Raw genomic sequence first — 27,323 nt, 5'->3', positions numbered from 1 at the left:
TATTCCCGGCCTCCTGCATTGTGGCGCCGGTAGTGTGGGCAATGGACATAGAGCGGGCGCTACGCACAGAGCCATCTCCACCTCAGTGCCCGGCTGGGCTGCAGTACGTGCCGTCTATTGTCCGTGATCGTCTTATCTATTGGGCACACACGTCCCCCTCCTCTGGTCACCCAGGCATCGGCCGTACAGTGCGCTGCCTGACCGGGAAGTACTGGTGGCCTACCTTGGCTAAGGACATGAGGGTGTATGTCTCCTCCTGTTCGGTGTGTGCCCAGAGTAAGGCACCTAGGCACCTTCCAGTGGTTAAGTTACACCCCTTACCAGTTCCACAACGGCCATGGTCCCACTTATCTATTGACTTCCTAACTGATCTTCCCCTCTCTCAGGGTAACACCACCATCCTGGTCGTTGTGGACCGCTTTTCTAAAGCCTGCCGCCTCCTTCCTCTGCCCGGTCTCCCCACGGCCCTGCAAACTGCGGAGGCTCTGTTTACTCATGTCTTCCGGCACTACGTGGTGCCAGAGGACATCGTGTCTGACCGGGGTCCCCAGTTTACGTCCAGGGCTGGAAGGCATTCATGGAATGTCTGGGGGTCTCGGTCAGCCTGACCTCTGGGTTTCACCCCGAGTCTAATGGGCAGGTGGAACTGGTGAATCAGGATGTGGGTAGGTTCCTGCGGTCCTACTGCCAGGACCGGCCGGGGGAGTGGTCAGTGTTCTTGCCATGGGTGGAATATGCCCTGAACTCTCTCCGCCACTCCTCCACTAACCTAACTCCCTTTCAATGTGTCTTAGGGTATCAGCCAGTTCTGGCACTGTGGCATCAGACCCAGACCGAAGCTCCTGCGGTGGACGACAGATTTCAGTGCACAGAGGAGATGTGGAATGCTGCCCATTCCACCTCCAGCGCGCCGTGCGTCGCAAGAAAGTAAACGCTGACCGCCTCCGTAGTGAGGCCCCGGTCTTTGTACTCGGTGATCGACCCGGAATCTGCCCCTCCGCCTGCCCTGCCGGAAGCTGAGCCAGCAGTTTGTGGGGCCTTTCAAAGTCCTGGGGAGAATAAACAAGGTTACGTATAAGTTACTACTCCCTCATGATTACTGTATCAACCCCTCGTTTCACGTGTCTCTCCTCAGGCAGGTGGTTGCTGGTCCGCTCCAGGACTCTTAGGTATGGGAGGTCCCTTCGCTCCCTCTGGAAATCGAGGGGGCCCCAGCGTACTCTCTCCGTTCCATTCTGGATTCGAGGCGTCGGTTTGAGGGCCTTCAGTACCTCGTGGGGTGGGAGGGGTACGGTCTGGAGGAGTGGTGCTGGGTCCTGGTGAGGGATGTCCTCGATCCCTCCCTGTTGCAGGATTGTCACTGTCGCCATCCGGCTTACCCTGCTCCGCGTCCTCCTGGCCGTCCCTGAGGCCGGTGTCAGCGCGCTGCTGGAGCTGCGCGTCAAGGGAAGGGGGTACTGTCACGACTTCCTCCGAAGCTGCCTCCTCTCCTTGTTCGGGCAGGTTTCGGCGTTCGTCGTCACCGGCCTTCTAGCCACTGCCGCTCCTCATCTCATCATTCCATTTGTTTTGTCTTGTTTTTCCACACACATGGTTCATATCCCCTCATCAGTACCTGTATAAGTTTTCCCTCTGGCCCCCATGTCTTTGTGTGTGATTGTTTATTGTGGAGGTGACGATAGCTCGGTGGAGCTTACTATATTTGTATCACCGGGATATTCACCCGTGTGCTTTGTTTTTCTCCAGTGCGCCGTTATACTGCACTGTAGTGTTTTCCTTATTGCTACGTACTGCTGTATTGCCGAATAAACCAGTTATTCTGTGATTAACCCTCCTGCGCCTGACTTCGTTCAAATCACCCGCTACACACATTATTATTATTATTATTATTATTATTATTAATACGCTTAACAATAATAATAACAATAACACAATATTTTAGTTGTCGGTGTTTATTATGATTTTAGTGGCAAAGCAGAATAAAAAAATCTAAATATGAGGAAAAACTCCCATTAGAGCCCCAAGTCCAATGGATAAATCTTCTGGCATGTCCATTGAATTGTGTCAATTTTCTGTTTTAGAAAGATTTGCACGAATATGAAAAGATGGATAGTGTCATCAGAAAACCATATCAATTTAGATCATACAAGGGACAAACCTTACCTTAAATTGAGGAGATCTTTAAGTGCCTGCATCTGCTGTCATTTTAAATTCAAATCCAAATGTTTCAGTTGGGCAGTTAGGTTCCTGCAAGAACCCCCACCAACTACGGAGGTTCCTTGATGAACCCCACCTCTATGGGGTTCTTGGAAGAACCTTTTGGGTGCAATTTTCAGTGCTAAGAACCCTAAGGTTCTTTAAAGAACTTTGAAGATCTTAGAAGAACCCTTGTTGAACCCCTAATTTTTAGAGTGCAGGTCCAGGAATGGCTGAAGGATTACAATATTTACCTGGAGCTAACCCTGTAGATAGCACTACTGGGTGACCTGAAAGGTCATAGTCAATCGATCAATAATATAATAATAATTTTAGCAAAAATGTTTATTTTCAATTTACAATCTGTAGAAACAATGAGAATAGAAGGGTTCAGAACTTTTGTGAAACATCACAGTACAGTTGAAGAATATATGGCAAATAGAAATCCAATATGGATGGTGTTAAGAGATAGATAGGAGGGGTTGAATGGAGCTGAAGGTTGGGACTAATAACAACTAATAACAAATCAAATCAAATGTTATTTGTCACATACACGTGTTTAGCAGATGTTATTGCGGGTGTAGCGAAATGCTTGTGCTTCTAGCTCCGACAGTGCAGTAATATCTAACAAGTAATTTCTAACAATTTCACAACATATACCCAATACACACAAATCTAAGTAAGGAATGGAATTAAGAATATATACATATATGGACGAGCAATGATAGAGCAGCATGGACTAAGATAGTCAAATATTATAGAATACAGTATATACAAATGAGATGAGTAATGCAAGAAATGTAAACATTATTAAAGTGACTAGTGTTCCATTTCTTAAAGTGGCCAGTGATTTCAATGGGCAGCAGCAGCCTCTAATGTGCTAGTGATGGCTATTTAACAGTCTGATGGCCTTGAGATAGAAGCTGTTTTTCAGACTCTCGGTCACAGCTTTGATCAACAAAATAACTAATGTAAAACATACTGTGACCATAATAAGTATATAGCTTATATGTTGAGAACTTTTGTGAAAGAGCACAGTTTGAAAGATATGGCATATTGAAGCAAACCCGATGAACATCACGAAAATGATCGGAGAGGTTGAGGGTAGAGGAAGTTCAGGAGTAAAAACAAACAAAATAGAACCACTGTGAAATTGACTGTGTCTATAAAATTTATATAGTATGTATGAGCTGGAAGTAGAGGCCTAGGCGTTGTTGTTCACTGGCTTACTCCAATTAGAGGAGGGGTGGTGGGGTTGGAAAGTAATAAAGGAAAATATATTTTTTAAAGGATGTGTATATTTACGTATATGTATTTATATGTACAGTTTAAGTCAGAAGTTTACATACATTTAAACTCAGTTTTTCACAATTCCTGACATTTAATTCTAGTAAAAGTTCCCTGTCTTAGGTCAGTTTGGATCACCACTTTATTTTAAGAATGTGAAATGTCAGAATAATAGTAGAGAGAATGATTTATTTCAGCTTTTATTTCTTTCATCACATTCCCAGCTGGTCAGAAGTTTACATACACTCAATTAGTATTTGGTAGCATTGCCTTTAAAATGTTTAACTTGGGTCAAACATTTCGGGTAGCCTTCCACAAGCTTCCTACAATAAATTGGATGAATTTTGGCCCATTCCTCCTGACAGAGCTGCAGTAACTGAGTCAGGTTTGTAGGCCTCCTTGCTCGCACACACTTTTTCAGTTCTGCCCACAAATGTGCTATAGGATTGACGTCAGGACTTTGTGATTGCCAATGCTTGGGGTCATTGTCCATTTGGAAGACCCATTTGCAACAAAACTTTAACTTCCTGACTGATGTCTTGAGATGTTGCTTCAATATATCCACACAAATTTCCTTCCTCATGATGACATCTATTTTGTGAAGTGCACTAGTCCCTCCAGCAGCAAAGCACCCCCACAGCATGATGCTGCCACCCCCGTGCTTCACGGTTTTGATGGTGTTCTTTGGCTTGCAAGCCACCCCCTTTTTCCTCCAAACATAACGATGGTCATTATGGCCAAACAGTTGTATTTTTGTTTCATCAGACCAGAGGACATTTCTCCAGAAAGTACGATCTTTGTCCCTATGTGCAAACCATAGTCTGGCTTTTGAAATATATCCACAGGGTGAATAGTTTAAGCCACTGTATATATATATATATATATATATATATATATATATATATATATATATATATTATATATATATATATATATATATATATATATAATATATATATATACATATACATACATACATATACACATACATACATACATACATACATACATAGAGTTGAAGTCGGAAGTTTACATACACTTAGGTTGGAGTCATTAAAACTCGTTTTTCAACCACTCCACAATTTTCTTGTTAACAAACTATAGTTTTGTGCATGACACAAGTAATCTTTCCAACAATTGTTTACAGACAGATTATTTCACTTATAATTCACTGTATCACAATTCCAGTGGGTCAGAAGTTTACATACACTAAGTTGACTGTGCCTTTAAACAGCTTGGAAAATTCCAGAAAATGATGTCATGGCTTTAGAAGCTTCTGATTGGCTAATTGACATCATTTGAGTCAATTGGAGGTGTACCTGTGGATATATGTCAAGGCCTACGTTCAAACTCAGTGCCTCTTTGCTTGACATCATGGGGAAATCAAAAGAAATCAGCCAAGACCTCAGGAAAAAAATTGTAGACCTCCACAAGTCTGGTTCATACTTGGGAGCAATTTCCAAAAGCCTGAAGGTACCACGTTCATCTGTACAAACAATAGTACGCAAGTATAAACACCATGGGACCATGCAGCCGTCATACCGCTCAGGAAGGAGATGCGTTCTGTCTCCTAGAGATGAATGTATTTTGGTGCGAAAAGTGCAAATCAATCCCAGAACAACAGCAAAGGACCTTGTGAAGATGCTGGAGGAAACAGGTACAAAAGTATCTATATCCACAGTAAAACGAGTCCTATATCAACATATCCTGAAAGGCCGCTCAGCAAGGAAGAAGCCACTGCTCCAAACCCGCCATAAAATTAGCCAGACTACGGTTTGCAACTGCACATGGGGACAAAATCGTACTTTTTGGAGGAATGTCCTCAAGTCAACTGTTTGGCCATAATGACCATCGTTATGTTTGGAGGAAAAAGGGGGTGGCTTGCAAGCCGAAGAACACCATACCAACCGGGGCCCCGTGTAGTTCAGTTGGTAGAGCATGGCGCTTGCAACGCCAGGGTTGTGGGTTCGTTTCCCACGGGGGGCCAGTATGAAAAATGTATGCACTCACTAACTGTAAGTCGCTCTGGATAAGAGTGTCTGCTAAATGACTAAAATTAAAAATAAATAAAAATAAGCACGGGGTGGCAGCATCATGCTGTGGGGGTGCTTTGCTGCAGGAGGGACTAGTGCACTTCACAAAATAGATGGCATCATGAGGAAGGAAAATTATGTGGATGTATTGAAGCACCATCTCAAGACATCAGTCAGGAAGTTAAAGATTTGTCGCAAATGGCGCCGGAGAAGATGGCTGCCGTTTTACAGCCCTCTAACCAATTGTACTATTGTGTGTTTTTCCGCGTTATTTGTAATTTATTTTGTACATAATGTTTCTGCCATTGTCTCTTATAACCAAAAAGAGCTTCTGGATATCAGGACAGCGATTACTCACCTCGTATTGGACGAAGATTTTTTCTTCAATGAGGCGGCCTCGAAGGATATCCTACAGACACCCGACAAGGCCCAAATCCCCATCATTCGCATGAGGAAGAGACGGAGATATTGTGGACGTAGGTCAAGGTGCCTTGTAAGGGTCCGACGGCGAGCGAGTAAACTGCCTCTCCCATCAATCCTATTAGCCAATCTTCAATCATTTGAGAATAAATGGGATGACCTAAGATTACGGTTTTCCTACCAACGGGACATTAAAAACTGTAATATTTTATGTTTCACCAAGTCGTGGCTACATCAGCAGGATAGAACGGCTGACTCCGGTAAGACAAGGGGTGGCGGTTTGTGTATATTTGTAAACAACAGCTGGTGCACAAAATCAAATACTAAGGAAGTCTCGAGGTTTTGCTCGCCTGAGGTAGAGTATCTTATGATAAGCTGTAGACCACACTATTTACCAAGAGAGTTTTCATCTATATTTTTCATAGCTGTCTATTTACCACCACAAACCAATGCTGGCATTAAGATTGCACTGAATGAGCTGTATAAGGCCATAAGTCAACAGGAAAACGCTCATCCAGAGGCAGCGCTCCTAGTGGCCGGGGACTTTAATGCAGGGAAACTTAAATCTGTTCTACCTAATTTCTACCAGCATGTTAAATGTGCAACCAGGGGGAAAAAAACTCTAGACCACCTTTACTCCACACACAGAGACGCATACAAAGCTCTCCCTCGCCCTCCATTTGGCAAATCTGACCATAACTCTATCCTCCTGATTCCTGCTTATAAGCAAAAACTAAAGCAGGAAGCACCAGTGACTCGGTTAATAAAAAAGTGGTCAGATGACGCAGATGCTAAGCTACAGGACTGTTTTGCTAGCACAGACTGGAACATGTTCCGGGATTCTTCAGATAGCATTGAGGAGTACACCACATCAGTCACTGGCTTCATCAATAAGTGCATCGATGATGTCGTCCCCACAGTGACCATATGTACATACCCCAACCAGAAGCCATGGATTACAGGAAACATCCGCACTGAGCTAAAGGGTAGAGCTGCCGCTTTCAAGGAGCGGGACTCTAACCCGGACGCGTATAAGAAATCCCGCTATGCCCTCCGACGAACCATCAAACAGGCAAAGAGTCAATACAGGACTAAGATTGAATCGTACTACACCGGCTCTGACGCTCGTCAGATGTGGCAGGGCTTGAAAACTATTACAGACTACAATGGGAAGCACAGCTGCGAGCTGCCCAGTGACACAAGACTTCCAGACTAGCTAAACCACTTCTATGCTCGCTTCGAGGCAAGCAACACTGAAGCATGCATGAGAGCACCAGCTGTTCCGGACTATGTGATCACGCTCTCCATAGCCGATGTGAGTAAGACTTTTAAGCAGGTCAACATTCACAAGGCCGCAGGGCCAGACGGTTTACCAGGATGTGTACTCCGAGCATGTGCTGACCAACTGGCAAGTGTCTTCACCGACATTTTCAACATGTCCCTGACTGAGTCTGTAATACCAACATGTTTCAAGCAGACCACCATAGTCCCCGTGCCCAAGGACACTAAGATAACCTGCCTAAATGACTACCGACCCGTAGCACTGACGTCTGTAGCCATGAAGTGCTTTGAAAGGCTGGTCATGGCTCACATCAACACTATTATCCCGGAGACCCTGGACCCACTCCAATTTTGCATACCGCCCCAACAGATCCACAGATGATGCAATCTCTATTGCACTCCACACTGCCCTTTCCCACCTGGACAAGAGGAACACCTACGTGAGAATGCTATTCATTGACTACAGCTCAGCATTCAACACCATAGTGCCTTCAAAGCTCATCACTAAGCTAAGGATCATGGGACTAAACACCTCCCTCTGCAACTGGATCCTGGACTTCCTGACGGGCCGCCCCCAGGTGGTAAGGGTAGGTAACAACACATCTGCCACACTGATCCTCAACACAAGGGCCCCTCAGGGGTGCGTGCTCATTCCCCTCCTGTACTCCCTGTTCACCCATGACTGCATGGCCAGGCACGACTCCAACACCATCATTAATTTTGTCGACGACACAACAGTGGTAGGCCTGATCACAGACAACGATGAGACAGCCTATAGGGATGAGGTCAGTGACCTGGCCGTGTGGTGCCAGGATAACAACCTCTCCCTCAACGTGACCAAGACAAAGGAGATGATTGTGGACTACAGGATAAAAAAGAGGACTGAGCACGCCCCCATTCTCATCGACGGGGCTGTAGTGGAACAGGTTGAGAGCTTCAAGTTCCTTGGTATCCACATCACCAAAGAACTATCATGGTCCAAACACACCAAGACAGTCGTGAAGAGGGCACGACAAAGCCTATTCCCCCTCAGGAGACTGAAAAGATTTGGCATGGGTCCTCAGATCCTCAAAAAATTCTACAGCTGCACCATCGAGAGCATCCTGAGTGGTTGCATCACCGCCTGGTATGGCAACTGCTTGGCCTCCGACCGCAAGGCACTACAGAGGGTAGTGTGTACAGCCCAGTACATCACTGGGGTCAAGCTTCCTGCCATCCAGGACCTCTATACCAGGCGGCGTCAGAGGAAGGCCCTCAAAATTGTCAAAGACTCCAGCCACCCTAGTCATAGACTGTTCTCTCTGCTACCGCACAGCAAGCGGTACCGGAGTGCCAAGTCTAGGTCCAAAATACTTCTCAACAGCTTCTACCCCCAAGCCATAAGACTCCTGAACAGCTAATCATGGCTACCCTGACTATTTGCACTGCCCCCCACCACCACCCCCCACCCCATATTTTTACGCTGCTGCTACTCTGTTAATTATTTATGCATAGTCACTTTAACTCTACCCACATGTACACATTACTTCAACTACCTCAACTAGCCGGTGCCCCCGTACATTGACTCTGCACCGGTACCCCCCTGTATATATAGCCTCCCTACTGTTATTTTATTTTACTTCTGCTCTTTTTTTCTCAACACTTTTTTGTTGTTGTTTTATTTTTTATTTTTATTTTAAAAATAAATGCACTGTTGGTTAAGGGCTGTAAGTAAGCATTTCACTGTAATGTCTGCACCTGTTGTATTCGGCGCATGTGGCCAATAAAATTTTATTTTATTTTATTTGAAATGGACAATGACCCCAAGCATTGTGGCAAAATGGCTTAACGACAACAAATTCAAGGTATCGGAGTGGCCATCACAAAGCCCTGACCTCAATCCTATAGAAAATGTGTGGACAGAACTGAAAAAGCTTGTGCGGGCAAGGAGGCTACAAACCTGACTCACTTACACCAGCTCTGTCAGGAGGAATGGGCCAAAATTCACTCAACTTATTGTGGGAGGCTTGCGGAAAGCTACCCGAAATGTTTGACCCAAGTTAAACAATTTAAAGGCAATGCTACCAAATACTAATTGAGTGTATGTAAACTTCTGACCCTCTGGGAATGTGATGAAAGAAAGAAAAGCTTAAATAAATCATTCTCTCTACTATTATTCTGACATTTCACATTCTTAAAATAAAGTGGTGATCCTAACTGACCTAAGACAGGGAATTTTTCTAGGATTAAATGTCAGGAAATGTGAAGAACTGAGTTTAAATGTATTTGGCTAAGGTGTATGTAAACTTCCGACTTCAACTGTATATATATATATATATATATTGATAAGTCCACAAGCAAAGGGAAAAGGTGAGAGGAGAACGCGTAGATGCGAGAAGGAATTATATAATGAACAAAGTGATTATGCTGTAGGCCTAACTAGCTGCTATGAAAGTGAACTGTGGTACGCGGGTGATCAGGGGTGTATTCATGTAGTAGCCTAAACCTATCAATGTTACATTGAGCTGGGTGAATGGAACATGAATGACAGTCATCCAATAATTTGTTTTAAAAAATAAGGCCATGTTCATTAAATAAAATTGTCCTCCCTAATCTTAAACGTCACCGACCGCCTGTGAGTAGTAGATATATTAGAATGAGCTATGTGAAGAATACAGTATATTAATAAAAATGGGGAAAGCTTGTTGGATATAGGGCAGGGAATTAGCTGACAACATGAGGCGCCTATCGAGGTTTCACTCAATGGAGATACAAATTGAGAAGTCACCTGCTCACAGCAGATGCTGGCATACCTGGGCCAACGCACGCTGTCTTATCCCATCAACCCCCCTCCCCAACCCTCCTTCTCCAAACTACACACCATAGCACTGTAATAACCAGGTACATTGATGAGAGCAGGAGCCTGGCAGAATACAGGTTAACAGGCATCTGCATATTAAACTCAGAGGAGAGACAGAGCCCTCGCTGGGCCGTTTTGATATTTTCCCCACTGGCAGTTTTCTGACCTGGATAACAAGTTTCCATCCAACCATTTCATGTGGATGATTTACCTGACGCATTCAAAAAGTCAAGAACAGGTTGATGGAAACAGGATATGCCGTTAAAATTTTATTAAAGGCGACAGTCAATTTGTTCGACATGGTGGGTTCTTTTTTGTGGCAGTAAAATTAATTATGCGAGAAATTGCGTTGGAAAAGCCTTTATGCACACATATTGATAAGTTGTGTGGTCCTCCCACTCCGACTAGGGAAACCATGCAGTTTATTAGACTAAAATAGGGGAGGGTTGTCAAACTAAATGTTTTGCTTTGGGGAGTGTTGTGTGTGTTTTTTTATTGGGCACAAGGGAGGGTAGTGCGTTTTTTTCCCTGGTTTACATTCGCTCTTTTGCAGGTTTTACTATATAATTTATTCCATCCTAGCCAAATTTCCTCATCTGCTTGCATGCGCGCCTCCACTATAGCAAGGTAAACTTGGCGTCACTCAATGATAAATTGTGTGGTCCTCCCACTATGACTCAGGACGCCATGCAGTTTATTAGGTTACCGGTTAAATAAATTATTATGAACTTCACAGGGTGGTGAAAGTGATGAGCTTGATGCTCCTTTCAAATAAATATTAAGGTTCTTATTCTGGTGACATGATGATCAATGTGGCTGCTGTTTGACAAATAAAACTAATGTCGCTCTTATCCATAATAATATTGTAACGACCCTGTATTGTGTTCTGTGTTCATGGATGTGTTATCGTTCTCATGGGTGCTAGCAGGGGTTAAATATGCCAGGACAGATGGAAAGGTTGGGGGGGTATGATGGGAAATCCCGCGGGGTTTTGGAATGCTTAAATAGAGGTTACGGTCTCATCTCTCTCGCTTCTGTTCGGGACCCTTGATTTGACATGTTCTATTTGTGTATGTTCGAGGTTTAGCGGCGTGGGTTGTGGCCTGAACAATAGCCCATTCAGGAATAAACCTGTGTTCTGCCTGTACACCTGGTGCCCGTCTCTCTTTTACTTTATGACCCAGCTGGGTCATTACAATATCATGTAGGTAGCCTACCAGCGCTGTATGTGCAAGCTGTTGAGCAGTTGGCTAGAACGCACATGACCAGAGTGGGCATATTTGCCATGTAACGCAACAGTTTTTGTGTCAAAACCATCAGTAAAGTTGAAAATGCGATGGAAACCAATTTAACTTGTATTGTTTTCATTCGGTACATTGGGAATTTAACCGCAAATGTTATTTTTATGTGCGCGACGTCATCACGCACAGACTTTTATCCGCAATAAATCTGTTTGATGGAAACACATCTCTGGTATGAAAATGCGCATATTATTTTATGTAGATTTTTGAATAATCGCATGAAAATCTGTGGCAAATCGGATGAAAACCTAGCTAGAGTGTAAGATCTCATGAGGTTCCTGCAGAAGTGGGGTCGAAAGCCGAGAGAGAACACTAATCTGACATGGACACAAAAGCAGGAGAACGTTCCATTCCAGAGAAGGAACGCGAGACAGGACATGGGAGAAGAGAAGGAACGCGAGACAGGACATGGGAGAGGAGAACATTCGAGAGAAGAAAGCCCAACACATCCTCAACAGCAACGTTTCACATAGGTGCGAGGGAAGAGTCACAATGCATATTCTGTGACAGAATGGATCACAAATCCAAAGACTGTAATGACACCACTGGCACCAGCCAATCAGAGCCCAGGGTCAGAGCCCAGGGCCCTCAGAGTACCCAGTGCGCACAGAGATGTGCCATGGAGAGCGCATGGACACAGATGCTGTAGTTTCTATTTCACCAGGTTACAGTGAAGGTAGCACAGTAACACTGCAAACAGCTACAGTGTTTATAGAAACGCCTGAACAGAGTCAAGTAGGCTGGTGTTTACTAGATGGAGGCAGCAAACGCAGTTTCAGTAGAGAACACATTTCACTTAACTTAGCAGTAGTAGGACATGAAGTGTTGAATTTGCATATGTTTGGCTCAGTTACACCCAAGAAGATAACCTGCAGAAGAGTAGGGGTGTGTTTGAGAAATCCTATAGCCAAGGGGTAGATATACAGCTATTGGAGACACCCCGAGTGTTCAGGTTAAATATGAAAGTGGCAAGTGAATAGACGAGAAGAATCCTTGAAGAGAGAGGACTGCAAGTGGCCAACATCCCAATCAGAGGTACGGACACAGAACAGTTAGCTATCTATTCTAATAAGAGGTGATAATTATTGGAAGATTGTGACGGGAAGAATTGAAGGATGAAGGCCTAGTGGCTTTGGAGAGCACATTCAGATGGCTAGTACAGGGCACAGAAACATCAGTGCTATAAGTCACAACTGAACCTCAAGACATTGGAGTAATGCACGTGAGTGGGGGAGAAAAGCAAGCGCTTTCTCCAAAATAGGGAAGGGTTGTCAAACCTTTTTTTTGTTGCTTTGCGAGCCTCCCCTATATCAAGGTGTTTTGGTACTTCCCTTATGCACTACGCTTTTCTGCACACTAACTTTTACTATACCACAGGTCAGTATAGTCTACCAGTCTAACTAACTGTCTGTCCTTCCCTCTATCCATCATTCATAGTGACAACACTGGTACATGGATCAATTGTCCAGATCTGTAATAGGCTAACTAGCAATCATACCACACATACAAGCATTCAAAACTGCATACATTTTCAATATGAATCCACAAGAACAAATAGGAAGAGCTGATAGGCAGTGGAAAGGCCAGGTGCATCATTGCGCATGAAAGAATAGTGAAGACATGAGACACCCAGCTCAAAAAGCTCCCCTATTGATCTTGTTTAGGGATAATACAATGATCCTACCTAGACTAGCCTACAACACCACAATGCAATGAATAATTGCATTATTGTTTTCCAGTGAGTACAACATTCTACTCGTCTGCAGTGAAAATGTGATTTGAATAACGGTGCAAAAGCCCTGTGATTTGAATGTTTCATTCCATTTGGATCAGTTGCGGGTCTACTCTCGACAGTTTATAACGTCTACAAAGGCACAGTAGCAGGCCAGTCTGGCTGTATTTTTACTTCTGATACTGAATGAGCTGTCTGTTTCAGATCATCATTCTTCCAAGTCTTCCTATAATAATCTGGCCACATATGCTCCCAGCAGGCCCAGTTATTCAGGAAAGCTTAACACAAGCTCTGCCTCCTTTCCAATCCCAGTGGCTATTCCTCATGCACCTAGAACCTAACACATCAATATAGCCTACATATGAATCATTTAACTTGTTTAAATGTATTACCTTTTTATATGTGGCATAAACACAACCAGTCACAATGTTCTAATCTGATTAGGCTACTTCAAAAGTATCCTGTAGTATACTATATACTTCTATCATCCTCAAAATGGCTTGACATTAACCAGGTTTCCATCCAACCTTTTTATGCAAGTAAAGTACATGTCGGATAAAATATGTCAAGACATCATGGGAAAGAATGCAGTTTATTAGGCTACAGATTAAATAATTTATGATGAACTTCACAGGGTGGTGAAAGTGCACGGTGAGGTGCTTGATGCTCCTTTCAATAAATATCGAGGGTCTTATTCTGGTGACATGATGATCGATGCTTGGCTGCCGTTTGACATTATCACTTTTATACAAATGTTACCAACATATTCAAATAATGATTTACATATTTTCATAAACAATGTTACTTTGATGAATTTATTCATATTATTTCCTCCTTCCACAAGATATAGTCCCGACACAAATCTAGGGTTTCTGCCCAAGCCGGCTGGTCGTTCGTTCTATCGGTTCGGTTGCCAGAGACACGACCCAGTCCTTAAGCCTTTTTGTTCTGTATCTATGGACCTGACCCAGTCATTCGTTCTAAATGCTCTATTGCCATACTGGCTGGCAACGTTCTTACCCCTTGCTTGCTAACTAGCCAACTACGGCTAATTTACAGTGATGTCAAACAGTGCAGCCAGAATAACAACAAAGTATACTGAACAAAAATATAAACGCAACTTGTTTCATGACTAGAAATAAAAGATCCCAGAAAATGTCCATACGCACAAAAATCTTATTTCTCTACAATTGTGCACAAAATGTTTTTACATCCCTGTTAGTGAGCATTTCTCCTTTGCCAAGATAATCCATCCACCTGACAGGTGTGGCATATCAAGAAGCTGATTAAACAGCATGATCATTACACATGTTCACCTTCTGCTGGGGACAATAAAAGGCCACTCTAAAATGTGTAGTTTTGTCACACAACACAATGCCACCGATGTCAAAAATGTTGATGGAGCGTGCAATTTGCATGCTGACTACAGGAATGTCCACCAGAGCTGTTGCCAGAGAATTTTATGTTCATTTCTCTACCATAAACCAACGTAGTTTTAGAGAATTTGGCAGTACGTCCAACCGGCCTCACAACTGCAGACACCAAAAAGTTTAATGACATTTTGAGATTTTGAAGCCAAGCCTTTGATACTGGGTAGGGAGGAATGTACACTACATGACCAAAAGTATGTGGACACCTGCTTGTCGAACATCTCATTCCAAAGTCATGGGCATTAATATGGAGCTATCACAGCCTCCGCTCTTCTGGGAAGGCTTTCCAGTAGATGTTCGAACATTTCTGCGGGGACTTGCTTCCATTCAGCTACAAGAGCATAAGTGAGGTCGGGCACTAATGTTGGGCGATTAGGCCTGTCTCGCAGTCGGCGTTCCAATTCATCCCAAAGGTGTTCGATGGGGTTGAGGTCAGGACTCTGTGCAGGCCAGTCAAGTTCTTCCACACTGATCTCGACAAACCATTTCTGTATGGACCTCGCTTTGTGCACAGGGGCATTGTCATGCTGAAACAGGAAAGGGCCATCCCCAAACTGTTGCCACAAAGGTGGAAGCACAGAATCGTCTAAAATGTAATTGTATGCTGTAGCGTTAAGATTTCCCTTCACTGGAACTAAGGGTCCTAATCCAAACCATGAAAAACAGCTCCAGACCATTATTACTCCTCCACCAAATTTTACAGTTGGCACCATACATTTGGGCAGGTAACATTCTCCTGGCATCCGCCAACCCCAGATTCGTCAGTCGGACTGCCAGATGGTGAAGTGTGATTCATCACTCCAGGGAACGTGTTTCCACTTCTCCAATGGCGGAAAGCTTTACACCACTCCAGCCGATGTTTGGCATTGCGCATGATGATCTTAGGCTTGTGTGTGGCTGTTCGGCCATGGAAACTCATTTCATGAAGCTCCCGACGACAGTTATTGTGCTGACGTTGCTTCCAGAGGCAGTTTGGAACTCAGTAGTGAGTGTTGCAATCGAAGACAGACTATTTTTACACGCTACATGCTTCAGCACTCGGCGGTACCGTTCTGTGAGCTTGTGTGGCCTACCACTTCACGGCTGAGCCGTTGTTGCTCCTAGATGTTTCCACTTCACAATAACAGCACTTACAGTTGACTGGGGCAGCTCTAGCAGGGCAGAAATGTAAAAACGGACTTGTTGGAAAGGTGGTATCCTATGACGGTGCCATGTTGAAAGTCACTGAGCTCTTCATTAAGGCAATTCTACTGCCAATGTTTGTCTATGGAGATTGCATGGCTGTGTGCTCAATTTTTATACACCTGTCAGCAACAAGTGTGGCTGAAATAGCCGAATCCACTAATTTGAAGGGGTGTCCACATACTTTTGTGTATATATAGTGTATAATGCACAATGTCTCAGGAAAGACTGTATGGGTTGGCAATACTCAGTATACACTCTTAGAAAAAAAGGTTCTGGTTAGAACCAAAAAGGGTTCTATTGCTTGCTTCATATATGGCACCACTAAAGGTTCTATGCCCCATGGGTTTTTGGAGGTCGCTAAACATTTTACATTTATGTCATTTAGCAGACGCTCTTATCTAGAGCGACTTACAGTTAGTGAAATGCATACGTATTTTTTTTTTTCATACTGGCCCCCCGTGGGAAACGAACCCACATCCCAGCCGGCCAAACCCTCCCCTACCTTGGACCAATTGTGCGCCGCCCATGGGTCTCCCGGTCGCGGCCGGCTGCGACAGAGCCTGGACTCGAACCAGGATCTCTAGTGGCACAGCTAGCACTGCGATGCAGTGCCTTAGACCACTGCGCCATTCGGGAGACCATTGCAATCACATTGATACCCACCTTTCTCCTTCTGGTAGGATCATGACCAGGGGATCTGTCTGGCACCCAACTGTGCACTGTCTAACAGAAAAACAGGGTTAACGATTGTCATCATCCCTCAATTATAAACGTAGCTTGAGAAATAGCGTAGTCCCGTTTGGAAGCTAATTCTGTGCTTTTCAGATGTAGACTGACTGGCTCCAGATTGGGTTAGATTCAGGCTGGCAACGCCGTTACACTATGCAACTAACTGTGACAAGTTTTGCTATGGCCCTGGGTTGCTATGGCCCACCATAGCTTCATCCAATATTTATTTGTGATGTAGACATGGGTTGCACCTCGGAGGCTAATGTGATTGTTTCGTCTAAATTACACTAACTTAGAATGGCATGGAAATACGATGACAGTTCTGAAGTAGGCAAATAATTAGTCGGAAAAAACGCTGCCATATTATGATGTCATCAAATTTACTTTAGAGAGATGGCAATATTGTTGCAATTACTGTTACTAGCAAAGTTTGTCAAAAGTAGCTAGCAATGCTAATATTAGCTAGCTAAAATACAGTGGTCCCCTCAATCTTAGTTAGCTAGCTAACGTTATATGTTACTGCATCTTAAGTCAATTTGGCGACATCACAATCATGACAAACAGATTTCCTACTAATTATTTGCCTTCTTTTGAAATGTTATCGTGTTTCCAAGCCAAATCCGAGTTGTATTGAGGTAGGGTAACGTTAGCCAGCTAGCTAGTTGGTAACGTCAGCTATTCTAGCAATGATAGTGTAACGACCCTGGGTTTATAAGCGCGGATATCGACTCTGCCATGGGAGCATGCTTTTGGGGCACAGTCGATGGCGCGCTGGATTTCGGGCTAGAAGGTTGAGGGTTCAAGACCTGTTCCCTACCTGTTTCATTACATTGGTGTCAGAAGTAAAAACGTGGATAAAAGTTAGCCAGCTAGCTAGCTCACTGCTGTGGCTAGCTAACATGTACGTGGCGAAGAACGGGGGTTGAAAATACTTCGAGGGAATCCGAAAGTGAATGTGGAGATAGGGGACGATTATGGCCAAGGAGGAGCGTGTGCATGGACGTCGGAGGATCTGGCCGAGGAGATCGCCATGGCATCGGAGCACAGAGGCCACTTGAGAGAGACCGCTAGAATGATGGCGGCTGAAGCGGGCATGAGTGCTTCATCGACTGTGCTTCGCACGGATTCTGGGGGGCGGACCGAAGGGGTGACGTCGACGCTGCATGACGAGGAGGCTGGGGCTCAGGATGTAAACAAACAAGGCGGCGCCCAGTCCCCGATTGCGTCCGCATCTGTTAAGACCCCGAAGTACTCCGGTAAGGCCGATTGGGAAGCTTTTCATGCTCAGTTTGAACTGTTTGAAGATAGGGCACTGCAGTTGGCTTTGTGCCTCACAGATTATGCTCTGTCCTGTTTGATATTGATTAGCCCCGAGGACAGATGTGATTATGGGGCTTTAGTTGGAGCACTGATGAGGTGCTTTGCACAGTGTGTACAGCCCTGGTTGCTGCGCTCCAAACTGAGTAATAGACGCAGGCAGCCTGGAGAGCCACTACGGGTGCTAGCTAATGACATTGAGAGCCTCTCTCGGCGGGGATATGCTCACATGCCCCCCTCTGTGCAGAGCGAGCTAGCACATAATCAGTTTATACAGGCGCTCTCTCCTAAGGAGCTGCGCATACAGACCCAGCTGGCTCATCCTGAGTCATTGCAGATAGCCTTGGAGATGGCTTTGGAGAGGGCGCTTGTGTGGGCTGGGGCTTCAGCTGGGGCTTTGGTGGGGGTGCAGGGAGACACACCCACTGTGCGGGCTGTGGGGCAGAGCAGCCCAGAGCCGAAAAAGCCTGCATGGGTGGCTGAAATGACTGAACTCATTCGTGCTGTGTCGCTACTGGTGGCACGCAACACACGCCCTGGTCCCATTAACTGCTGGGGGTGTGGCCAGCCAGGCCATCTGCGTCGGGATTGCCACATGTCCCTCAGAGCTCAGAGAAACGTCTCGGGGTCCGCATAGACGGGGCAGTGCGGACCCTTGGCTCTCTTTCGCAACCACCACCATCGCCAGGAGGAACCCACCGGCATGGACAGCGGAGCAAGGCTCCACGCCCCCCAGAAGCAGACGAGTGCAAGCGGATGGAGCCTGTTGTTGTGGTGGGTCGGACCTGTGTTGAGGACTTTTGTCATGTCCCTGTCACTGTGGAGGGGGTGCCCTGCTCTGCCCTGGTGGACAGTGGGTCCACAGTAATCCTGGTGAGGCCGGATATTATGCCAGGTTGGACTCAGTTTGAGCCCACAACTGTGCAGCTCTGCACAGTCACAGGTGAGCTGGCACCCATGAAAGGGAAGGGAATAATGACTCTGACAGTAGGGGGCAGGACTGTGCGTCATCCTGTGTGGGTGGCGGCTGTGCAGGACCCTTGTATCCTGGGGTTGGACTTTCTTAGGAGCACAGGCTACCAGTTACACCTAAATGGGGTACACTGAGCTTCCAGGGAGTGCCGGCAGTCACCATGGCCCCCCCTAATATCACATTCACACTTTTCCCCAGCCCCTCAGTGACTTTTCCTCAGCCCCTCTGTCACCTACGGCTGTGTGTTACATTCCCCCAGCTACCTCTGTGACACATCCCTCCGTGACCCCGGGCCACGCCCCTCCAGCCCAGCTACCCCAGATGGGAGAGGAGAGGACACTCTCTGCAGTGAGGGAGATATGGGAGAGGAACTGTGTTGGTCTTGACCCGAGCAGCAGGAACGGTTGTGGCAGTTGCTGTTTGAATTCAGAGACAGCTTTGCACTGAGTGAGGAAGAGGTGGGTCAGACTCATCTGGTGCAGCATGAGATCGACACAGGTGATGTTCAGCCCATCAAGATGTGTCCCCGCCGTATCCCACTGGCACGCCAGGAGGCGGCAGACAAGGCTGTGTTGGAGATGCAGCGGGCAGAATTCATTGAGCCCTCAGACAGCCCCTGGGTGGCACCAGTCATCATGATTCCTAAGAAGAGGGGCAAGCTGAGGTTCTGTGCGGACTACAGGCTGCTGAATGAGGTACCCAGGAAGGACTCATACCCCATACCACGCATCGATGAGTCGCTGGACCTGGTTAAGGGGTTCTCCTCACTAGACCTCCGTAGTGGCTACTGGCAGGTGCTCCTCTCCCCAGAGGCCAGAGGACACTGGCAGTTCAAGGTCCTGTGCTTCGGCCTGTGCAACGCTCCAGCTATTGAGCATTTGATGGACAGGGTGCTGGATGGCATCCCCCGACAGGAGTGTCTGGTATACCTCGACGACATCCTGGCCCATGGCAGCTCATTCCAGTCAGCCCTGTGGGCGCTACGGCGTGTGCCGGAGAGGGTGGCTGCCGCAAGCCTGAAGCTCCACCTTGAGAAGTGCCACTTCATGAGAAGAGAGGTGTCCTTTTTGGGCCACCAAGTAGGAGAGGAGGGTATCAGCACCATGGAGGACAAAGTGGGGGCTGTCCGAGACTGGTCCACCCCCACCAACCAGCATCAGCTGAAGAGCTTCCTGGGCCTGGCCTCATACTACAGGAGGTTTGTACGGGGCTTCTCAAGCGTCACTGCTCCCCTGAACCGCCTGCTGCCGAAGTTCAAGGCCTTCACTTGGACAGTGGAGTGTGAGGAGGCCTTCAACACCCTCAAACATGCACTGATCGAGGCCCCCTTGCTTGCCCCCCCCTGATCTCACCTTGCCCTTTATCCTGGACACAGACGCGAGAAATGTGGGCATGGGTGGGGTGCTGGCCCAGGTGGGGCCAGAGGGGGAGAGAGTGGTGGTGTACTTCAGCAAAACATTCAAAAAACATGAGCGCGCTACTGTGTCACCCGGCGGGAGCTCCTCGATGTTGTGGCTTCCATCAAACACTTCAAGTACTACCTGGGTGGCCTGCCCTTTACTGTAAGGACTGACCACTCTGCTCTTCAGTGGCTCATGTCTTTCAAAGAGCCAGAGGGGCAGGTTGCACGCTGGTTGGAGGAGATTCAGCCATACGACTTCACAGTGGTGCACAGGGCAGGGGCACGGCACTTCAACGCCGACGCCATGTCCTGTCGGCCAGTGGTGGAAAAAGTACTCAATTGTCATACCTGAGTAAAAGTGAAAGTCACTAGGTAAAATCCTACTTGAGTAAAAGTCTAAAAGTATGGTTTTAAATATACTTAAGTATCAAAAGAAAGTAAATGTAACCGCTAAAATATACTTAAGTATCAAAAGTAAAAGTAAAAGTATAAATCATTCCAAATTCCTTATATTAAGCAAACCAGACGACACCATTTTCTTGTTTTTTTAAATTTACAAATAGCCAGGGGCACGCTCCAACATAATTTACAAACAAAGCATGTGTTTAGTGAGTCCGCCAGATCAGAGTCAATAGGGATGACCAGGGACGTTCTCTTGATAAGTGTGTGAATTAGACCATTTTCCTGTCCTGCTAAGCATTCAAAATGTGACAAGTACTTTTGGGTGTCACAGTAAAATGTATGGAGTAAAAAGTATATTATTTTCTTTAGGAATGTGGTGAAGTAAAGGTAAATAGTAAAGTAAAGTACAGATACCCCAAAAGACGACTTAAGTAGTACTTTCTAGTATTTTTACTTAAGTACTTTACACCACTGCTGTCGGCCCTGTACTGCAGATGGGTGCCGCCACTGTGAGCGGATAGAGGGCCGTGAGAGAGAGCTGTATGCGGAGGAGGGGGTCTGTGCCACAGCGTGTCGGGCGGCCGGGCCTGTCTGCTGTGAGCTGCAGACTGTCGACGTGGCTGAATGAGGGCAGCAGCAGGGACGGGACACATACCTACAACCAGTGCTACAGTGGGTAGAGGCGCAGCTGAGGCCACCGTGGGAAGAAGTGGCAGCGCTCTCACTCGCGACCAAAGGGTTGTGGTCAAAGTTTGAGAGACTGCGGCTGGCTGATGGCATGCTACAGCGGGCATGGAAGGAGCCAGCTACGGGAGAGGAGAGGTGGCAGGTGGTGGTCCCAAAAGCACTGCGGGAGGCTGTGCTCCAGAGCACTGATGGGGGGGCGGGGGGGGGACTGGACACTTTGGGGTCACAAAAACCCTCCGCCACCTCCGTCAGGGCTTTTACTGGGGGAAGCACAAGAGGGATGTGGAGGACTTTTGCCGCCGCTGTGACAACTGCACAGCGAGAAAGGCCCCTCCAGGCTGTTCTCATGCTCAGCTCCAACAGTTCCCAGTTGGGGCTCCCATTGAGAGGGTGGGAGTGGATGTAGTTGGGCCGTTCCCCACCACAGACAGCGGAAACCGCTGGGTGGTCATGGCCATGGACTATTTCACAAAATGGCCTATACTCTGCCTGAACAGGAGGCAGAGACCATCGTCGATGCCCTGACAGCAGGGATGTTCAGCAGGTTTGGAGCTGCGGAGTCCATCCACAGCGACCAAGGCAGAAACTTTGAGTCATGTGTGTTCGCCACCATGTGTGAGAGGCTGGGTATGCACAAGATCCGCACTACTCCTCTCCATCCTCAAAGTGATGGCCTTGTGGAGTGCTTCAACAAAACGCTTGGACAGCAGCTGGCCATCGTCTTTGCCAAACACCAGTGTGACTGGGACAAGCACCTGCCCATGGTCCTCATGGCATGCCGCTCCGCTGTCCAAGATTCCACCTCCTGCACGCCTGCCCTCCTCATGCTGGGGAGAGAGATCCGCACCCCTGCAGAGATGGCGTTTGGTTGGAGTATGCCCGGAGAGGGGGGGTTTAAGACCATGCTTAGCCATTGTTCTCTCTCTTACATCTGGTCTTAACAAGAGGTGGTCACGGTTGTTTCATACGGGTATCCTTGATTTATTTGGCGTGGGCTACGGACAAACAGTAGCCTGTGTTGAGTTTGGTTAATAAACCGGGAATTCGTAATCTCAAACCTCTGTCTGGACAATTGTTAATTTATGATCTAGCCAGGTCATTACAATAGTGACAATTCAAAATATACGTAACCAGCAGTCTATGGTCTAGCTACCATTATACAGTCGTGGTCAAAAGTTTTGAGAATGACATAAATACAAATTTTGCATATACTCCAGAATGTCTTGAAGAGTGATCAGATGAATTGCAATTAATTGCAAAGTCCCTCTTTGCCATGAAAATGAATTTAAACCCAAATAAACATTTCCACTGCATTTCAGCCCTGCCACAAAAGGACTAGCTGCCATCATGTCAGTGATTCTCTCGTTAACACAGGTGAGAGTGTTGACGAGGACAAGGCTGGAGATCACTCTGTCATGCTGATTGAGTTAGAATAACAGACTGGAAGCTTTAAAAGGAGGGTGGTGCTTGAAATCATTGTTCTTCCTCTGTTAACTATGGTTACCTGCAAGGAAACACATACCTTCGTCATTGCTTTGCACAAAAAGAGCTTCACAGGCAAGGATATTGCTGCTAGTAAGATTGCACCTAAATCAACCATTTATCGGATCATCAAGAACTTCAATTGTTGTGAAGAAGGCGTCAGGGCGCCCAAGAAAGTCCAGCAAACGCCAGGACCATCTCCTAAAGTTGATTCAGCTGTGGGATCGGGGCACCACCAGTGCAGAGCTTGCTCAGGAATGGCAGCAGGCAGATGTGAGTGCATCTGCAAGCACAGTGAGGCGAAGACTTTTGGAGGATGGCCTGGTGTCAAGAAGGGCAGCAAAGAAGCCACTTCTCTCCAGGAAAAACATCAGGGACAGACTGATATTCTGCAAAAGGTACAGGGATTGGACTGCTGAGAACTGGGGTAAAGTCATTTTGTCTGATGAATCCCCTTTCCGATTGTTTGGGGCATCCGGAAAACACCTTGTCCGGAGAAGACAAGGTGAGCGCTACCATCAGTCCTGTGTCATGCCAACAGTAAAGCATCCTGAGACCATTCATGTGTGGGGTTGCTTCTCAGCCAAGGGAGTGGGCTCACTCACAATTTTGCCTAAGAACACAGCCATGAATAAAGAATGGTACCAACACATCCTCAGAGAGCAACTTCTCCCAACCATCCAAGAACAGTTTGGTGACGACCAATGCCTTTTCCAGCATGATGGAGCACCTTGCCATAAGGCAAAAGTGATAACTAAGTGGCTCGGGGAACAAAACATCGAAATTTTGGGTCCATGGCCAGGAAACTCCCCAGACCTTAATCCCATTGAGAATTTGTGGTCGATCCTCAAGAGGTGGGTGGACAAACAAAACCCCACAAATTCTGACAAACTCCAAGCATTGATTATGCAAGAATGGGCTGCCATTAGTCAGGATGTGGCCCAGAAGTTAATTGACAGCATGCCAGGGCAGATTGCAGAGGTCTTGAAAAAGAAGGGTCAACACTGCAAATATTGACTCTTTGCATAAACTCAAATAAAAGCCTTTGACACTTGTGGAATGCTTGTAATTATACTTCAGTATACCATAGTAACATCTGACAAAAATATATCATAACACTGAAACAGTGAACTTTGTGAAGAACAATACTTGTGTCATTCTCAAAAGTTTTGACCACGACTGTACTCGCCACCACTGCACTGTGGACAACAAACTACAACCACCTCTTCTGCATGATAGGGTCCTTTGGCAGGGCATGCAAACCATAGTTGTTGGCTGTGCATCCTGCTGGAAGCATGCATTGATTGCATGGTCAATCCGTATAGGGGCTTTTCAGTCTGAAATGTACATGATCCTTTGAACGCATTGGTTGAAGGGAATCAAAGTGGGTGCAGGGGATTATTTGCACGTGGAGTTTGGCAATAGGGGGCATGATTTGTTGACAATTGTAGTCCAAACCCAACCTTCATTTACTCGTTGTGATGCACTGAGGTTCCAAACTCCATTTTAGACGAGACTGACTTTATGTCAAAAATTATCCTATTTACACTTTGTAGTACATTTTGACACTAGAATAAATGTTTCTGACTCATATCAATGCCACATAGGCCATTTTGAAAGGGATTCGTTTGGTTTTTAGAGGCAGTCACTCTTTAAATACAATTCTAGAAGCAAACCAACAAATCAACCACCTGGGGGCGGCCCGTCAGGAAGTCTAGGATCCAGTTGCAGAGGGAGGCGTTTAGTCCCAGGGTCCTTAGCTTAGTGATGAGCTTTGAGGGCACTATGGTGTTGAACGCTGAGCTGTAGTCAATGAATAGCATTCTCACGTAGGTGTCCCTCTTGTCCAGGTGGGAAAGGGCGGTGTGGAGTGCAATAGAGATTGCATCATCTGTGGATCTGTTGGGGCGGTATGCAAATTGGAGTCGGTCTAGGGTTTCTGGAATAATTGTGTTGATGTGAGCCATGACCAGCCTTTCAAAGCACTTCATGGCTACAGACGTGAGTGCTACGGGTCGGTAGTCATTTAGGCAGGTTATCTTAGTGTCCTTGGGCACAGGGACTATGGTGGTCTGCTTGAACCATGTTGGTATTACATACTCAGTCAGGGACATGTTGAAAATGTCAGTGAAGACACTTGCCAGTTGGTCAGTGCATGCTCAGAGTACACGTCCTGGTAATCCGTCTGGCCCTGCGGCCTTGTGAATGTTGACCTGCTTAGAAGTCTTACTCACATCGGCTACGGAGAACGTGATCACATAGTCATCTGGAACAGCTGATGCTCTCATGCATGCTTCAGTGTTTTTAAAATATTTATTATTATTATTATTGTTATTTTATTTTTTATTTTTGTAGGTTTAATATTGCAGATAGATTGTAACTTCCATCAATGTAATTGTCTGCATCACTTCCAATCCCCCATATGTTTTTTTCTTTCTCGCAAATATATATACATACATACATACATACATACATACATACATACATACATACATACATACATACATACATACATACATACATACATACATACATACATACATACATACATACATACATACATACATACATACATACATACATACATACATACATACATACATACATACATACATACATACATACATACAAGTCCTCTGTAGCTCAGCTGGTAGAGCACGGCGCTTGTAACGCCAAGGTAGTGGGTTCGATCCCCGGGACCACCCATACACAAAAAAAAATTATGCACGCATGACTGTAAGTCGCTTTGGATAAAAGCGTCTGCTAAATGGCATATTATTATATTATTATTATTATTACATACATACATACATACATACATACATACATACATATACAGTGGGGAGAACAAGTATTTGATACACTGCCGATTTTGCAGGTTTTCCTACTTACAAAGCTTGTAGAGGTCTGTAATTTGTATCATAGGTACACTTCAACTGTGAGAAAATCACATTGTATGATTTTTAAGTAATTAATTTGCATTTTATTGCATGACATAAGTATTTGATACATCAGAAAAGCTGAACTTAATATTTGGTACAGAAACCTTTGTTTGCGATTACAGAGATCATACGTTTCCTGTAGGTCTTGACCAGGTTTGCACACACTGCAGCAGGGATTTTGGCCCACTCCTCCATACAGACCTTCTCCAGATCCTTCAGGTTTCGGGGGCTGTCGCTGGGCAATACAGACTTTCAGCTCCCCTCCAAGGATTTTCTATTGGGTTCAGGTCTGGAGACTGGCTAGGCCACTCCAGGACCTTGAGATGCTTCTTACGGAGCCACTCCTTAGTTGCCCTGGCTGTGTGTTTCGGGTCGTTGTCATACTGGAAGACCCAGCCACGACCCATCTTCAATGCTCTTACTGAGGGAAGGAGGTTGTTGGCCAAGATCTCGCGATACATGGCCCCATCCATCCTCCCCTCAATACGGTGCAGTCGTCCTGTCCCCTTTGCAGAAAAGCATCCCCAAAGAATGATGTTTCCACCTCCATGCTTCACGGTTGGGATGGTGTTCTTGGGGTTGTACTCATCCTTCTTCTTCCTCCAAACACGGCGAGTGGAGTTTAGACCAAAAAGCTCTATTTTTGTCTCATCAGAACACATGACCTTCTCCCATTCCTCCTCTGGATCATCCAGATGGTCATTGGCAAACTTCAGACGGGCCTGGACATGCGCTGGCTTGAGCAGGGGGACCTTGCGTGCGCTGCAGGATTTTAATCCATGACGGCGTAGTGTGTTACAAATGGTTTTCTTTGAGACTGTGGTCCCAGCTCTCTTCAGGTCATTGACCAGGTCCTGCCGTGTAGTTCTGGGCTGATCCCTCACCTTCCTCATGATCATTGATGCCCCACAAGGTGAGATCTTGCATGGAGCCCCAGACCGAGGGTGATTGACCGTCATCTTGAACTTCTTCCATTTTCTAATAATTGCGCCAACAGTTGTTGCCTTCTCACCAAGCTGCTTGCCTATTGTCCTGTAGCCCATCCTAGCCTTGTGCAGGTCTACAATTTTATCCCTGATGTCCTTACACAGCTCTCTGGTCTTGGCCATTGTGGAGAGGTTGGAGTCTGTTTGATTGAGTGTGTGGACAGGTGTCTTTTATACAGGTAACGAGTTCAAACAGGTGCAGTTAATACATGTAATGAGTGGAGAACAGGAGGGCTTCTTAAAGAAAAACTAACAGGTCTGTGAGAGCCGCAATTCTTACTGGTTGGTAGGTGATCAAATACTTATGTCATGCAATAAAATGCAAATTAATTACTTAAAAATCATACAATGTGATTTTCTGGATTTTTGTTTTAGATTCTGTCTCTCACAGTTGAAGTGTATCTATGATAAAAATTACAGACCTCTACATGCTTTGTAAGAAGGAAAACCTGCAAAATCGGCAGTGTATCAAATACTTGTTCTCCCCACTGTATACACATACATATACAGTGAGGGAAAAAAGTATTTGATCCCCTGCTAATTTTGTATGTTTGCCCACTGACAAAGATATGATCAGTCTATAATCTTAATGGTAGGTTTATTTGAACAGTGAGAGAGAATAACAACAAAAAAATCCAGAAAGACGCATGTCAAACATTTTCTACATTGATTTGCATTTTAATGAGGGAAATAAGTATT

This window comes from Coregonus clupeaformis, chromosome 26, assembly GCF_020615455.1.
Source record: "Coregonus clupeaformis isolate EN_2021a chromosome 26, ASM2061545v1, whole genome shotgun sequence".
Taxonomy (NCBI): Eukaryota; Metazoa; Chordata; class Actinopteri; order Salmoniformes; family Salmonidae; genus Coregonus; species Coregonus clupeaformis.
The sequence above is the reverse complement of the archived record's forward strand: the minus strand, read 5'-3'. Positions refer to the sequence as shown.